This window comes from Heteronotia binoei, chromosome 4, assembly GCF_032191835.1.
Source record: "Heteronotia binoei isolate CCM8104 ecotype False Entrance Well chromosome 4, APGP_CSIRO_Hbin_v1, whole genome shotgun sequence".
Lineage (NCBI taxonomy): Eukaryota > Metazoa > Chordata > Lepidosauria > Squamata > Gekkonidae > Heteronotia > Heteronotia binoei.
The window spans coordinates 35144817-35162240 of record NC_083226.1 but is presented as its reverse complement, the minus strand read 5'-3'; the positions used below and the strand labels follow the sequence as shown (position 1 = coordinate 35162240).

General features: G+C 40.9%; 1 protein-coding gene across 6 annotated transcripts in view; it reads right to left on the bottom strand.

Moving 5' to 3' along the window:
* Positions 1-16856, bottom strand: part of ZNF462 (zinc finger protein 462) — a 173815-nt gene extending 156959 nt beyond the window's left edge. For all 6 annotated transcript variants that reach the window (XM_060237110.1, XM_060237108.1, XM_060237114.1 and 3 more), the window contains exon 1: positions 16437-16856. The gene's annotated coding sequence lies outside the window, so the exon portion shown is untranslated. The remainder of the gene's footprint in view (positions 1-16436) is intronic.
* Between the last annotated feature and the right edge of the window lie 568 nt (positions 16857-17424).

Below are 17424 nucleotides of genomic sequence, written 5' to 3'. Positions count from 1 at the left end.
GAAGAGCCTGAAGGATCAGATCATTAGTCCACCTCCCCCAGCATTCTCTCTCACACAGTGGCCAAGCAGTTCTGAGGCATTTACCCAGATGCTGCCTCCTGGCTCTGGGATTCAGAGGCTTAGTGCCTCTGGATACGGAGGTTCCTTTTGGTCACCATGGCTAGTGGCTGCTGATAGACTTATCCTCTTTGAATCTATCTAATTCCCTTTCAAAGTTGTTTATTCCTGTGGCTATCACTACATCTTCTGGCAGCAAATTTGACATTTTAATCACTCTCTATGTTAAGCAGTATTTGTTTTGTCCATCTTGAATCTACTACCCATCAGCTTAATTGGGTTCCCTTGAATTTTAGTATTTGGGAGAGAGAGAAAAAGTTCTCTTTGTCATCTCTCTCCACCCCATGTATAATTTTATAAACCTTTATCACATCCTCCCCTAGTCTCTTTTCTAAACTAAAAAGTTCCAGACTCTTCAGCCTTTCCTCATAGGGGGAATACTCCAATCCCCTAATCATCTTGATTGCCCTCTCCTGTACTTTTTCCAGCTCTGCGATGTCCTTTTTGAGATACAATGACCAAAACTGTACACAGTATTCCAATAGAGGCCACACCATAGATCTATAAAGGGGTATTACAATATTGGCCATTTTATTTTCAATCCCTTTCTCAATAAACCCCTAAGATATAGTTTGCCCTTTTCACCCCTGCAGCACACTGGGTTGACACTTTCATTGAGGTATCCATTATGACCTCAAAATTTTGTTCCCTCTCAGTAGCAAGTTCAGATCCCATTAGCCTGTCCTTGAAGTTGGGATTTTTTGTCACAATGTGCATCATCTTACACTTACCAACTTCACTGAACTTCATTTGCCACATTGTCTCCCACTCACTCAGTTTGTGGAGGTCCTCTTGGAGCTCTTCATAGTCAGCCTTGGTTTTTGCCACCCTGAATAATTCAGTGTTATCTGCAAACTTGGCCACTACACTACTCACACCTAGTTCCAGGCCATTAATGAACATGTTAAATCAGGGGTGTCAAACACGCAGACCAGGGGCTGAATCAGGCCCCCAAATAACTGGCTGGTTGTCATCTGCTTCCTTCTCCCTCTCTTGCTTCCTTCTGCATTACAGCTTCCTTTGCCAGGCTTGCTCAATTGCACAAGAGCTACAGAGCAACATTTCTATTTTCTCCATTGGCTGAGGCTCCTCCTTAGGGAGGAAGGGGGAAGGGAGAGCTTGCTTCACCAGGCTTTCTGAATTGCACAGCAGAGCTACTGAGCCAAGCCTCTCTTCCTTCTGCTGGCTGAGCCTCCTCCCCCTCCTGGTTCCCTGAGGAAGGAAAAAGCCAGAGCTTCCTTTGCCCAGTTCCCCGGATCCCATGAGAGAGATACAAAGAAACCACCCTTAAGACCAACGACTGCTAATGTTTTAATCATGTTTTATTTTAAGTTTTTAAAAAAACTTTGTCTTTTGTCTGTGTCCTTTATAAGGTTTATATCTCCACTACCCGGCATTACATTTCATGACACACATGGCCCAGCCCGACAAGGTCTCGTTTATGTCAGATTCAGCCCTCATAACAAATTAATTTGACCCCCTGTATTAAATAGTACTGGTCCCAATACCAATCCTTTTGAGACCCTACTGCTTACTTTCCTCTGTTTTGAGAAATGTCCATTGATACCTATTTGCTTCCTCTCATTGAACCAGTTTTTAATCCATAAGAGAACCTGTCCTCTTATCCCATGACTGCTAAGTTTACTCAGGAGTCTTTGGTGAGGTACCTTGTCAAAAGGCAATAGTGAACCACCTTTGCTTCTTACTTGCCTTGAAAGCCCCTTGCTGAGGTTGCCATAATGGTTATGACTTGATGACATATAAATACGTATGCAGTTCAAGTAAGTGATCTTGCTTAGTGGGTGCACAGAAAACCAGTCAGAAATCCTTTATTTTACAATCATTCACTAACTAGAGAAACCCTATAATGCAAAAAAGGTATGTCATAACCAAAGGCTTTGAATTATACTCCAAGGCAGTGATAAGGCTTCATTTAGATGCATAAATCATATTTGAATCATATCATTGGGAAATCAATAGATCTGTTTAACTGATTTGATTTGTTAGTTTAAATCACTGTTGAATTGCCTTGATTTAAATTACTTTACAAATTAAACTGGGAACTAATACTAGGATATATGTAGTTTCAATTATGCATTCAGCTGTACATGAGCTGGACGTAACATAAGCATTAGTGAACACACACATACAAAGTGTACACTATGTACATGGCTATGTACATGGCTTATGAACAGAGTTTGTGTTGTTGGGAGTGAACAATGAAGGAAGGGAAAGGAGGACCATGCACACCATTCTGAGTTCCTTGGTAGAAGCTGGGGGGAAATGACAGCAATAAATATCTAAAATTTTGGACATTCCTGGCGGTCTGAACCAGTGTTCCTTCTAAACTGAGTTAGTGTGAGTTAGCTCAGTTTTTTACCCTCCTGCTCACAAATTTTTGTCTTAGCCCAGGAAAAAAATGGCCCCAGAGCAAACTAAATTATGTAGTAGATCACAACTTTAATATCGGTAGCTCAAAGTAGAATTTTTGCTCACAAGACTCCACAGCTTAGAGGGAACATTGGTCTGAACACACTCTGGTCCAATGTAACCCCTGGCACTGGGGTATCTTTTGGCCTCAAATAAATATATGACCATATCCTTATCTTCCCTTACATGCAAAAAATAACATGCATTAAGACATCTGGCAAGAAAACACAAGAGATTTTGCACCACTAAAAATGCTATAGAGGGAGGGAAATCCTGTCTACCAACAGAGAAAGTCATCAGCACAAACATGGCAACTTTCCTCCCCCACACCTTCAAATAAACACCAAGAATTATAAGCAAAAACATGGTTTGAGTAAAACGGTACTCTCCTAGGTATGTCAGCAGGTAGAGCTTCTTTTATAATTGCTTGGTTTCTGGAGCAACAAATCCATTATCTCCACAATCAAAAGCTCTATGCCTTTAACCACAAGACCACGAATTCTTCCTGGAAGAGACATAAATAATACATTCTTTCACAAGTTCACTACACTGTTTGAACAGTGCTAAAGATACCTTAACCCAACTGATCGAATTGACTTTTACCAAACTGGTTATGGGTTTTTCTTGAGCTGAGAATGGTGGAAATGTTTATGGAAGGAGGTATAAGAGAGTTGCAAGAATTCATCTGTGTGATTGCTTTAGTTTCAGGAAATACAAGATGTTGAAAACCTGCACCATCAAGAGCATCTAGATACTAACAGGTTTTTCTGTGAAACACCATATTAACTTCCTAGTAAGTTATAACTGAACACACTTTCCATTCTACCTCTGACATTTAAATTTTCAGGCTCACAGATTTATTTTATTAATCTATTTAAAATATTTTTATGCCACCTTCCCACCAAAATAGGGTCCCCAAGGTGGCAAACATCAAAGCATCAAGCATTTAAAAATGAAAACAGCTTTTAGAATTTCGGAGTTTAAAACAATTATTGCTAAAACCTGTTCTATGGAGGAGGCCAACTTAGTTTATGCTCAGATAATTGCTTCTTGTAACTCTGTAGCCAAACCAATTTGTATTCCTAATCCCACCTGTAATCAGTGGTTTGACTCAGAATATATCAATATTTAGCAATACAATAAAAACATACAGATATAAAAGTCTCTACCATGGAGGAGAGTCAATAAGAATTTACTGGGGGTACACCAAGCCAAAAAGTCTGCCTGCTGGTGGAAGGCAATGACAGTGGGAGACAGACAAATCTCTCTTGGGTGGGAGTTCCAAAGTTTTGGCACCACAGTTAAAAAGGCCCTTTGGAAGGTTGCCCCTTCTAGCCTCAGATGGCAGGGGCACCCAAAGCAGGGTCTCTAAAGATGACCAGATTGGACAGATAGGTATGGGGTAAGACAGTCATCAGGCATGCTGGCCTCAAACAGTATAGAGCTTTAAAGGTCAATACTAGCAACCAGAAGCAAATTGGAAGCTAGTATAAACAACACAAGGCAATAGGCAACACAGGTCAGCAATTGGTGGGCACTGTCCAAAGCTTGTCCCAGGATGCAGTTGCCAAGGCCCAGAAGAATGAGGGGGGCACAGATGAGCAGCCTTTGTAGCAACGTGGCAGTGCAAGGCTTCCTCCCCCCCCCCCCAAAAAAACACTCACTAAACATGAACTACATTTTGACTTGCTTTTCCCACCAATGCGTCCATCTTTGTCAAGATCCTGAGATATTACATAAAAAGAAAGGCCTTGCATGCATTCTGTCTTCACCACAGTTATGACATGGCATGATACAGCAGGGCCAGAGCCACAGTTCTTCCACAACTTAGTTATACTGTTTGAACTGCTTATCAGTTATACTGCCAACTGTCCAAAAGCTCATGGAACCAGACTGTGCCCACATATGACAGCACTTTCCATTTTTAGTACCTATCAGCCAAAGGGGGAAAAAGTTATCTCATGTACTTTGTCCACAAGAGTACACTGATTTCTTGTGATCTTCCTAAGGAACCTTTTATAAAATGCTACGCTTTCTTTGTGCTCCTTCATTGTGTTCCTTCATTCCATTGCCTCTCTTTTCTCCAACACAGATAGCACTGTTTCCAGAGAGTTTCCACTACACATGGCTTATGGAATGCCTTAACCTACTTTTGTGCTTGCTCAATAGCCCTGTCTGCTTTCTGCTTGTGTGTCTCCTGTTTCCTTTTCCCGACATGCTGATCCCTGCATCCTTTGAAAGCCAACCTCATGCAGTGACATCAGCCAAAGCTCCAGTTTTCAGGTGCCTTCCAAGCTTTCCATTAATAAATAGCCATGCACTGTTTTTTTCTTTTTTTAAAAACCCATCACATATCTTCATCTCCAAGATCATTTAGGCACTTCAAGTGTCAGATGGCTTTATGAGATATCAGATGCTTTCACAAGAATGTTCTGCCACAGGTCATTCCTTTCCCTTGATAATTACTAAGCAATTAATTACAAAGCAAAGTACTCAAGAGAGTGGGAGAGGCAAAAGTGGATAATTTAGCAGCCTTCCCTTTGCTCTTCCAGATATTTACTTTAAGAGACCGACAGATTTCAGCATAACCTAAGCATTTTAAAAAACGTAAAATTTCACAATCCATTAAAAATATCCTGAACCACATGCAAGTTCTGCACAATGGTTACATGCCTTACTGATTACTTCTGGTTTATTTCCACCTTCACACCTTGTAACTGCTGGCATGTGAGTATGAATAGCAAGGCACAAGTTCCTGGTTCAAATTTTCCCTCAGTGAAAAACTCTCTAAATAAGAAAGCTGCTCTTTAGCAGCCTCAGCCTCTCCCAGCTCCATCAACAATATGGGCATTATAATAGCCATCTAAATTGCAAGGTTATTGTCAGGATTACAAAGACAATGTACCTCCCATGCTCTTATCATTCCAAAGAATATGTAAAATGAAACTGATCAAGAGAGCATTTTATAATAGGAAATAAGGCTGTTTAACATCTGTGAAATTTAGTCAGTTTTCATTGCTTTGTTCCTTGTACATATTTCAATGTTTATTATAAGGCCTATTTTGCAATTCAGCTCTGTTTCACTACTGGTATGAATTATGCTGTTTTTAGTGCACTGTTTTGTGCACTGTTGGCTGCATATCTTCTGAGGTTATTGCACTGTTTGAACATGAGCAATCCACCTTGAACGTCAGCAAAAAATAAAGCATGAAATAAAGCAATACAAGTAATCATTCTGAACACTAAGACATGCTAAGTAATATTGTTATGGCTTACCGGAGAAGCCAGTGTTTGAAATTTCTTCATATCACTTTTGTCACTTTTCAGGTCTGTGATCTTTAGAGGCAACCTTGACTACTTACACAAGTGCTACCTGGTATTAACTATAGCAAGCCATTGTTTACAATGCACATTTCATCAGCTGCAATCAATAACATTGCCTCAGTGCACCTTGTCAACCAGATCTATGCTAGCCCTCCTAACCAAAACCAATAGCTTTGCTCCAAAACCTCTCCTAACAAAAATCAACAGCCAATAAGTTAACATTCTAGCCTAAAGCAACATTGCAACTCTGAATATTGCTAATTTCTTTCCAAACATTTTTTTTTCACTAGTACCTTGGGACATCAGAAGTCACTGGATCACCATGTTAAAAAAACATGTATTTTAATCTTCCCCTTCTCTAATAGGTACCCATGCTGTACGTTGACAACAATGCCATGCAGGTTTTTTGGTTTTTAATGGCAGAGAAATACAAGGAATCTCATAGAAACAGAGCAGGTGCTTTTTGCCTATACATACCAGGAGAGTGATCTGACAACACATGATAATAGTCAACTGCTACAAATAAGGGGGTGTGGTCTGAACTTCTTGAGGGAAGAGCAAGGTAAAAACGAAATAAATGTTGGTTCTGAGATAAAAGCCCTTTCATACAAGAATTACAGAGAAATGATTCCCACATGCCTAGAGTAACATTTATAGGTCTTCTTTCTCAAAAATGTAAGCAAGCCATTGGGATAAAGTAACTAAAAGTATTGGTGATCACACATTGCAAGTGCTCCTAACAAGTTATTCCTATATAAAGAAAAAGAATCTCCTCCTCCTCCTCCTCCTCCCATCAAGTCACAGCATACTTATGGCAACCCCTCAAGGAGTTTTGAAGGCAAAAGACATTTAGAGGTGGTTTGCCATTGCCTGCCTCTGAGTAGTGACCTTGGACTTTCTTAACTTGCAATGGCAGCATTGAAAATCCCTTACTCCCAATGCACTGCAAGACTCAGGGTCAAACAAACAAAGGCATGTACACATACACACACATTCCTTCTGCAGGATGCAAATTTTAATTCTGCAATTCTTTTTGGTGGACTTTTTGTCCAGCCTTCCCCAGTCCTGAGAACACCATACGTCTGGCTTCTACTGCTAGCTGTTTATTTGTTTTAAGCATTTACACCCTGCCTCTCAATGTAAACACTCGTGAAGAGCTTCCAACTTATCCACCCAAAACATTAAAGCTTCTTTTAATCAACAAAAAAGCAATACAGAAAAGGCAAAAAATTAACTGACCATCAACAAAGCCATATGATTCACTGTCTCTCACAATATTAGGATTCACCCCAGTATTCCAAATAGTCAGATGGGAAACATTGTGGTGGAAAATTCGGTCAAGTAGCAACCAATTTATGGCAGCCCCATAGACTTTTGAAGGCAAAAGACAAAAGAGAGGTGGTTTTGCACTGCCTGCCTCTGAGCAGCAACCTTGGGCTTCGCTGGTAGGTTCCCATTCAAGTACTAAGCAGGGCCGATCCTGCTTAGCTTCTATTTGTTGAAATCAGGCTAGCCTGGTCATCCGGGTCAGGGGGGAATGGACCTCCCCAAGTCAACAAAAATCCTGGAAAATTGGTAAGGTCCTAAATAAGGGGGTAGGCCTGGTCCATGTTGGCAGCTAAGTTGAAGCTGATTGGCAAGTGCTCTGAGGCATCTAAGAATGAAGGCCTGTTGCCAAGCTACCTCATCATTTGCTTGACAGGACTGGTGGCCTTGGAAGGGGCTTGGTGCTGAGCAGCATCAACCAGGGCCTTAGCATGTTGAGAGACATGCCACTTGGCACCTCTTGGTTCTGTTTTTGTCCATATTAGGATAAACTAGGCCAGCAGTAAGCTTGGAGACACAGTAGGACCTCCACACACATACCAAAAGCCTGGCAGAACAGCAATATTTTCACCTAACACCTAAAGCATAATAAACTTGATATTAGGCAGTTGTACTGTGAGGAGAGTGTTCCAGAAACAAGGCACCATAATGCAATGCCCTCATGGTTCCTGATAACTGAAGTATGCAGAGTAGGGCTTACAACACAGTCTGGGAGCAAGCAGTCATTAGATACCCTGATCCCAAGCTAGTCAGCTGAGGTTTAAAGGAATAACCAGCACTTTGAATTGTGCCTAGCTAGAGCTCTTTCACATCACATCACCAAGTATGTGATCCTATTAACTGGGGATTCTGAGAGTTGAATGTGGAATATTTGCAAAGCCATAGCAGCTCCCATCATGTCTTTCAAAGAAGGTACACAGATACTGCACCAACCAAAGTTGGCTAAAGGTGCTGTACACCACAGAGGAGACATGCACATCTATCGGTAGACACATGCCTGCTTCTTCAGCAGGCATTCAAGTGTCAAGAACAGGCAAACCCCACACTTCCTGTTTGCCAAGTGCTGGTCAACAGCATTTCAATCTTATCTGGATTGAACCTCAGTTTATTGGCCCTCTTCCACTGGATCATTGTTTCCCAACAACTGATCTGGGCCTCTACTGACTCAAGACACAAAGGAGAGGCAATTGTGTGCCACCAGCATACAGATAACAATTTATTTTAAATCTCCAAGCGGCCTTCCACATAAAGGTTAAACAGTATAGAGGAAAAGATGGAACTCAGCAAGCTCTCACAGTACAAGGACCATTAAACTAAGCAGCCATTCCCAGCACCACATTCTAGTACCAATGAGCCACTCAAGAATACAACCACCGGTTCTGATAAGGAACCACAAAGGAATTTAAAACCAGCCAGCCCTGCTCACCATGATCACTGATATCAAAAGTCACTGAAGTTTCAGAAGAACCAACAAGGCCACAATTTCCTCCTATTTTTCTTTAAGCAAACATCATGGCAACTAAGGTGGTTTCAGTTCCTAAGCCTGGCTAGAAACCAAATTAAAGCGAACAATGTGCTCTAACTGCAGACATCTCTAAACTCAAAAACAAGATTGAACAGGGACCATGAAGCAAAGTTGCTCATCAAAATGTCTCAACCTGGGGGGGGCGGGGAGAAAAACTTCAACTGATAAGTATTGAACTATCAGGGCTATCAATATCTTTGCAATGGGAACCAAGGCCCTTCATACAATCAGTCATGATGTTTCACAAAGCTTCTTCTAAGAGATTATTCCTTTATAATTAGCATTCTGTCTGCTTGCTGTTACACTTCATAAATGAATGGGTTAAATATTTTACTACTGTTTGATTTCTGATCCATTGACAAGTCTACAGTTAATAATAGTTGCACAAAGATATCACTGAAAAAGGTACTACCCAAACAGACCCAAGTGTCTTGGTGCATCTCTTCTATGTTCAGCTTAACATACTTCAGATAGTTGTTTTTTTCAAAGTTGTCACAGTAGCATAAGTTATAGCAAAGCTCTCCAATTTCCTGATTTCTGGCTCTACTGGAAGCAAAACTAAGCAGAAGAATGAATCTGAGATAACGCAAGAGCTAAAGTTAAGGAATCATTCAGATACATCTCTAAAATTCTGTTCCCTTCATCCAAAGAGATAGTTGGATTTAGGATAATTATCTTCTGTCTGCCTTCCCCCTCCTCTTTCTTCTCTCAGCACTGGCATACAAACCATGCTATTTTAACTTCTTTCCTGTTCTCCCAGTTCTTCTGGAACATTTTATTTTCAACAGTCAACTCATCTGGAATCATGCCACGGTGAAGTTCAACCATTTGCAGTGTTAACTGTCTCTCTCCCAACAGCAGTTATCACCTATCATGCAGCAATTTATTACCATTAGCCAAGAGTAATTTTTTAAAAGACAAATTAAAACAGTCTTAACTCTAACTTCGTTCTAATATCTCTACCCATTAATGCAAGTTTGGTTTGTGGATAATAGGGAGAAACAAAAGTTCTTAGAATTTGTGAAGTCTCTTGCTAAAATTTAAAGAGTAGGGATTATGGGATTTGTACATGAAGAGTTCTGGATTGTAATGACACTGATAGTTTTCATTAGTACAAAAATAAAAGGCTGTGGAAGAATACACAAAGATCAAAAGATGCAACTGAAGGTGCAATGTAAAACCCCAAAACAGCCTTTCTGGATCAGCCCATAGCAAATGTTAGCTGTTACAGTCAACAGACATCCATAGACCTACACTTCACAGAACTTACCTAACAGTGAAATCCTAAACAGAGTTGCTCTCTTCTAAAGTCCACTGAAGTCAATGGGCTTAGAAGGTAGGAACTCTGCTTAGGATGCTGCTGTACACTGCTTTTTACTTCTTCAGTTCTACGCGTTCTACCATATATAATTTGCCTTAGATTCAGTGCTAACTATACGTCTAGACATATGTGTGCCCAATAAGCCACATGAAATCTTATTCATAGTGCCATGCACAATTTAAACTTTTTTTTGCTTGCCCTGTACTTGACTGCCATTGCTAAAGCTACATTCCATGAACTCGTGTAACCCCAAACTAGTAACTATTGTATTGGGCAATTCAGTCTGTAATTACACACTACATGAAGATGTAGACTTTTCATTTTGTTCATCCTAGTGATTCTGTAACTGTATGCAGCAAAAGATGAGGACTGCCTTGAAAAATCAAAACCACCATCTTTCTTCTCTCTGCTGATATGTGAGCCGTGACATCATCATAACGAAGAGATTTAAAATATGCTAGAGTCAGTTTGCCCCAGGATTCTCTGATGCAGTCTGTGTTCCAGTTGACAGGTTCAAGGGAATCCCGGAAGCATTACTCTTGCCCAGAAAGCAGCTCCCTGCTGAGCACTGGCTGACTGGGGAAGAGGGGTGGGTGGAACTCTGGAATGCAACATTTAATGTACTATTTCAAAATCACAAGGAGGATGACTGACTGTTATATTGATTGACAAAATATGTCCTTTTTTAGTATAATGAATGATAGCTGCCTTGTAAAGGACAGGAGGGTTAGAATGCAATTGTAAATCCACCCTCCAGCATGGCCATACATTGGTCTCAGAAACATGATTCAGGCACATTTTAAACAGCTTGCTGGTTTACATGAAAGTGGGGCTGAAAGCATGTCATGTGAGATCTGTGACTTTGGCCTCTAAGAACTGAATTGTTACTCAAAGTTTTTTTGAAAACTCGAACCTATGTCCTTATTATGAAAAGTATGGGAAACACTCATGCCTATCAATATACATTATCTAACAACTTTTCTCCTAGAAATCACTGTCATAAGCATTTAAGAGCATCTAGAGCAATTTTTAATGAACTTTTATCCTATGTGGGACCTAAATTTACTGGCATAAAAGATGGGCAAATTTGAGAAGAAACCAGTTCCCAGGTAAAATAATTTTGGGGCACAGTCTTACAGTACAATCCTTAACAGAATCAATACCCTTCTTTGCCCATTGACTTTCAGTGGACTTAGACAGAAGTCACTCTTTTTAGGGCTAGCAGACCAAAACTAACTAATGCTTCCCCAAAAACCTGATACAATGTGTATCTATTTTCCCCAGATTTGTCAGGATGGGGGTGGGGGGGAAATTGTTCTTTGCAACATTTTAATGCCTGGTGAACTCTTGGTTACAATGTAGATGCTATAGACAGACCTTCCCCACCCACCTCCTCCAAGCCTGAACAATTAGTGTTAACCAATGTGTGTTTCACAGCAGTTCATCCACAGATTTCATTCTTGGGGAGGTTCCCCCCTCCCCACAGTTGTAACAGTTGCAGGCCTCTGCATTTCATTTTAATTTGAAAATTAGGTGCAACATGCAGAGAAAGCTATTCTAGATTAGAACTATCTTAAAAACGTACTGCAATCTCAGGTATGCTGTTCTGAAAATAATCCACAAAGACATTACTGGAGATGGTCTCACTTTACTCGTTTTCTCCTCTTTCTTTCAAATAGGAGTGCGTATTTTGGGAACAATCTATATTTTTTTCTGAACCACCTTCCTCAAAATTCAGGCATGAACTATCATAAAAGTTCAGCACTTCCTTTCTAGCCTTCCAGTCCCTACAGCTCCAAAGCACCACATCTGCTAGAACTCCAGTAATCACTGTGAAATGCATTCCTCCACCATCAAATGTCACCGTGAGATTCCTCTTCCATCAATTAATGTCTTCCAAATACACCTTGCCTTTTTATCTCTTAAACAGATACAATAATTTAATCTTTAACCTTCCTATAGTTGCAAAAAAAAAGTACCAATCAGACATTGGGAGTCAAACAGAACCCAATTTTGACATACTTTTTTTTTTCTTTTTGAAGGAACAAAATGTACTGGATAATTATTCAAGCTGAATTCAGAAAAAAAAAATCACATTTGGTTAAGGTTTACTTATAGAAAGGGGGTACAGCTATGCAGGAATTAGATGAAGTCTCTAGGACATTAATTCCAATAGGGTCTAATTCAAAATCTCCTGGGGGTATGAATTAAAAAAAAAAAAAACAGGATGGATAATGCCTCCTTATCTCAACTGCCGCCTTAGCATATATAGCTATTGTGTGGTCAAATGATTGTTTTCACCAGGTTCAGGGCTTAGACCTTGGACATGCAGCATTCAATTTCCCAATTCACTTTAATTGGGCGCTAACTGACCCTAATGTTGTTTTAATGAAACCATCAAATTAGGGGGGGAAACAATTGTGGGTGGGGTGTTGAAATGCTAAAGAACAACAGACTCCTTATTGTAGGAGAATGCAAGGCATATGGCATAGCGCATATTAACAGGAAAATTATTTTTATTTTCTCTTTGAATATAAAATTGATGTTCCACCACACACAACAAAAATTAGAAAGGCTTTAAAAAATTCTTACATATGCACAACTTAGTAGATATTTTGCTGCTACTGGATGAGAAAACCAAATCTTCTACAAGAACAAATCTATTTCATTTCTTTAATTTTCTCTATCAACTGCTCTCATTTTACATATACCAAAATCTTCATCTTATGGACCATTTATACATAGAATAGCAATCTTTCATTGAATGACATAACATCCACTTTCCAGAGAGTTTTTTTCCCTGGACTTCATGGTTCTAAGAAGACCATTTTAAGCCATAATTAGAAAAACAAAATATAAAAAAATAATTATTATTTACACTGGACAAGAGGAGTAGCTGAATTGCTACTATGTTAAGTGTGTGATCAGTAACTTTCCCAAAAAGTTTGAACACCAACAGCATCAAGGAATGCCAAGGAAGTGTGAAATAGCCATATCACCAAACACCAACTCAAAAACCATGAAACCAATTTATACATTCACTGCTGAAATGTTGACTGATATATTCATATGAACAAAACTGCCCTTATATCTTAACTTTCCTAAACAGGAAGTATCACTGTGATATTCACTGAACGCATGCAAAGTGAATTGTTCCGTTCCTACTAGATATTCATCAAGGAGTTTAATTAGCAAGAAGTATCTTGGCCTCATAGGTCCAGAATGCTAGCTTTTAAATGTCTTCAAATGAACTTTTAAAATCAGAGATAAACTATTCATCATTACATGTATTGTTTTGTATTTTAAAAAAGATAAGCCAAGTTCTTATTCCTAGTGTTCAAAAAGTTTGAAAAATTTTACACACAACAGATTAATAATAGGAGACAAAATAATAATGGTTCCACTCAGCACTTATTCAATAAAATCAAAAAGGGAGTCGTCAGTATCAAGAATCAGGCCCATTCAAAGACCAGCTTCTCACAGTATCACTCAAGGCTGCACAAGGAATGCTTTCCACAGCAGTAAGAGCTTCATTGTTCACTTACTATAACAGAAGTCTAAGAAAGAAATATTCAACCAGAATTAAAAGTTGTCCAATCAACTTAAATATACAACATCTATCAAAAATCAAATGTTCTGTGTGAATTTTTACAAATAGAACATTTCAGAAATTCAGACTGTGTTGTACTACCATCTCATAACTTCTGGTTAAATTAATGACATTCATATATATCTCTTCTAGATCTCCCTTTTCAATTGTTACTACTTACTATGAAAACTTAAATTCCTCTTTTAAATGCTGGTTACTCTGCCTCATTATTCATACATCATTATTCATGCCAACATCTCACAAATTGTCAAAATTCTTGTTCCTGTGGATAAACACTTATGTAACCAGGAAGCTAATGGTGATTAACATGTTTGCTCTATACATATATTTTTCATCAACTTTGGATGACCCTAAAGTATTCCAAATTAAAGCAATGAAACAAAAGTGAAAGGAGGGAGAGGATGAACCATATATCTCTAGAAATATTTTTGAAACCTTGGGTTTTCCTAATCACACTTAAAAGCAGAATTCATGCTCTAAACAGAAACTTCCATTGATTTCAATGTGAGGAAAATACATGCAAGCTCAGTTAGGTTCAGATGGATCATGTTGGGAATTTTCTGAGAACTCCACCATATGGATTTCTGGACCCCAAATCCACAAAGAGTTAAGTAAAAAAAATTAAAGGAAAACAAACCTAACCTCCTAATGAATTGTATTATTTAAGGTGTCTTATATTATCTTTGAGGAACACCATAAAGCCATGAGTAGATGTCAAAAATAAAATATTAGTAGCAGACATGCAAACTCCAGATTATTTATCTAAATTGCAAACTACAAAAGAGACCATGCTATTGTGCTTCATCAACTAGATCGTCTACTGCAAGGCCATCAACATTTTTTTGCTTGATCAATATTGATTTCATGTCATTCTGCAGAAGAACATCCCCAGCTTTATCAGATGGACCTAACTATTCCTTGCATGTCTTTGGTCAACTGAATCAACCTCTTGAATACCAAGAAGTCCAACCCTAAAAGTTAAATCAAAGAAGGTTGCCTTCAAAATTAAGCTAAAAAAGGTGAGGGGATGGTGTCCCTTTAGAACACAGGTCTCTCCTTCAGCCTCTGTGTGTGCATCTCTCTCTCTTTCTCTGGAGAATCTATGAAAAGAATCTATGAAACTTCCTCAAATCCTCCATTTCCTGGAGTCAGAAAGAGAAGAGACCATCAGAAAAGAAAAAAAAAGCAGCTCTCTATGGGGGAAAAAATTTGTCAAGCCAGGCTTTGGCAACAAAGCTTCAGGAGGAAAAAAAAATGGAGAAACATCCATAATTGCATGAGCATTTCCCATCTCAGCTTTGTCTAGTGGAAAAGCCTGTCCTTGCTCTCCCTCTCCTCCATTTTCTGGTGGAGCTAGAGAACATGACATGGCTTACCTGACTCAGATCATAGCCCTCTGTCCAACTATTCACTTCCTCTTAGACGTGCAAGTAGCTTCATGAGACAAGCTGGCTAGCACACAAAAGCAGGGCACAAGCTGAAAGCAAACTCAATCCCCTGCCACCCTGGTCTACCCCTCCTAGAAGGACCTTCCCAAAACCAAGAAGAGAAAACTTTCTCTGGGGCTACAAAGAAGGGAGGGGGCGAGGCTGAGAATCAGACTATGTAGCACAGAGGATCTCTAAAAGATCTTCCACCAGGATCTTTGCCTTCCCACCCACCCCTTTTCCCCTCCCCCTGTGTGCACAGCAGAAACTACAAAGCTAAGAGAAGAAAGAGGGTTGCTCCAAGAAGACAAAAAAAACCGGGGAGAAAGCCCAAAGACTGTGTGTGAGAGAGAGGACGAGAGAAGTAGCTTTGTGTTTTGGAGTCTGGACTGGAACCAAAGCAGACAGCTTGCAAATGGAGGACAAGGAGATAAAGAAAGGAAGGGGGGTTGAGAAAGAGAGATGGGGGCCCTCAGCTGTTCCTCCTTCCCTAGAAAGCCACAGACACCCGGGAACTGAACAAGAAGAGGTGAAGCCCTCTGTTTCACCCTCCCTATCTCCATTCTTCCCTTCTCTCAGTGTCTCTCAAAGGAGAGCGAGCAGGACTGTGTGTGTAATGGCTTCTCTCCAGCTTAACCGCTGTCCTCTTCCAAGACAACCCCCTTTCAGCCACCACAGCCAAAGGGGAGACCCCCCCCCCCAGCTCAACTTCAACCAAGGCGGGAGCTTGTTATGTGTGGGGTGGGAGGTCCACTATTGCCTGCCTGAGAGAAGGACCAGATTTGCAAGAAGAGAAAGAGGAACAGGAAAGAGAGAGAGAGAAACAGAAAGCAAAGAAAGAAAGAGGTCACCCGATTGCCTGGGTCGAGCCAAGCTCAGCGCCGGGAGCTCCTTTTTTTCCCACCTCTCCGCTTGTGATCCAATCACTTCCCCACATCCAAAGCCCCCAAACAGCCCCCCACACACTTCTCAGCCCGGCTCCTCTCACTTATCTCTCCCCCCCACCACCACCTTAATGCAACAACAACAAAAAAATAATTAACTGTCTTCCTCCTCCCACCACCACCAGCAGCAGCAACCAGCTCCACCACCACCTCCTCCTTCTCCTCCTCCCCCGTTGCAAGACACAGAGACTTCTCTCTAAACAAAACCACCGTTTCCACCGCCGCCGCCGCCACCTCAGTTTTTTTCCCCTTTCTTCCCCCCTTCCTCTTCTTTCTCCGGCTTGGCTGAATGAATGGATTTCCAGAGAAGGACAAGGCGAGGGGAGGAAACCGAGGTGCTGTGGGACAAGCACAAGAAGATCTTTTCTCTTCCCCATTCGCGAGATGGGTTTTTATAATTCCAAGAACTTACAGCAAGGTCCCGGTGCCGGTCTCCTTCCGCTCTTCTTCCTTTCTCTCTCTCCCTTGCTCTTCTTCTTCTGGAAATTGTTATGGAAGTTGGGGTGGTTTTTTTTTCTTCTTCTTAGTCTCATGTGCTCCTTGCCAGGTCTCAGCAATGGAGGATCGCCATCTTTTTCCCTGCTTTTTTTCCCCCCTCTCCCCCCTCTCCCTCTCTCCTTCACTGGCTTGCTGCAGCTGCAGATGACCTGAGATATCCGTCTCTCTCTCTCTCTCACTCAACCCTCTGTGTGTCTCTCTCTGAATAATGAGCAACCAGAGGGAGCGAGAGAGAGAGAGAAAGAAAGAAGACAATCTCCTTGCCTACCACACAAAACGCAACAGCACCAGGGGGTGCAAGAAGGCTTTCTAACAACAACAACAACGACGGGGGGGGGAGAAGAAAGAGGGGAAAAAAGAGGGAAGGCAGGAGAATAGGGGAAGACAGAGGAGGGGAAAGGTAGCTAGAGATGGAAGAGGAGAAGATGTTGATGGAGGAGATAGTGGTGACTGTGAAGGAAAGGTGGTTACAAACTTGAGTCTTCTTGGGATAATTTAGTGTGTGTGAGGCGCTCCCAGTCTTACTGAGGTGGGAGTGCAGCCAGGGCGACCTGAAGAGCTTCCCTCACTTTCCCCAGCTGTTGCCTCCAACCTCTAGCCCTCCTCGTCAGCCTTGGAGATGCTGAGAGAAGCCCCCTCGACTGCAGCTCTCCCGCGGCTGGGTCATCACAGTCTTTTCGACCAGCCATGGCCAAGGGATCAACGCAAAGAAATGCCAGCCGGGGTTTCTTCTTGCATGCAGATGCCTTCTTCTGGTCTCCCTAAAGCTGCTCCTTGAGATACGTCCATCTAAGGAGAAGCGAAATCTTTTTATTCCCCCCACCCCCGAGCAGGGTGAAAGAACATAAATGGAACTGCAGGTTGGAAAGTGTTGTTTTTTTAAAAAAACAAAACCCACCTAG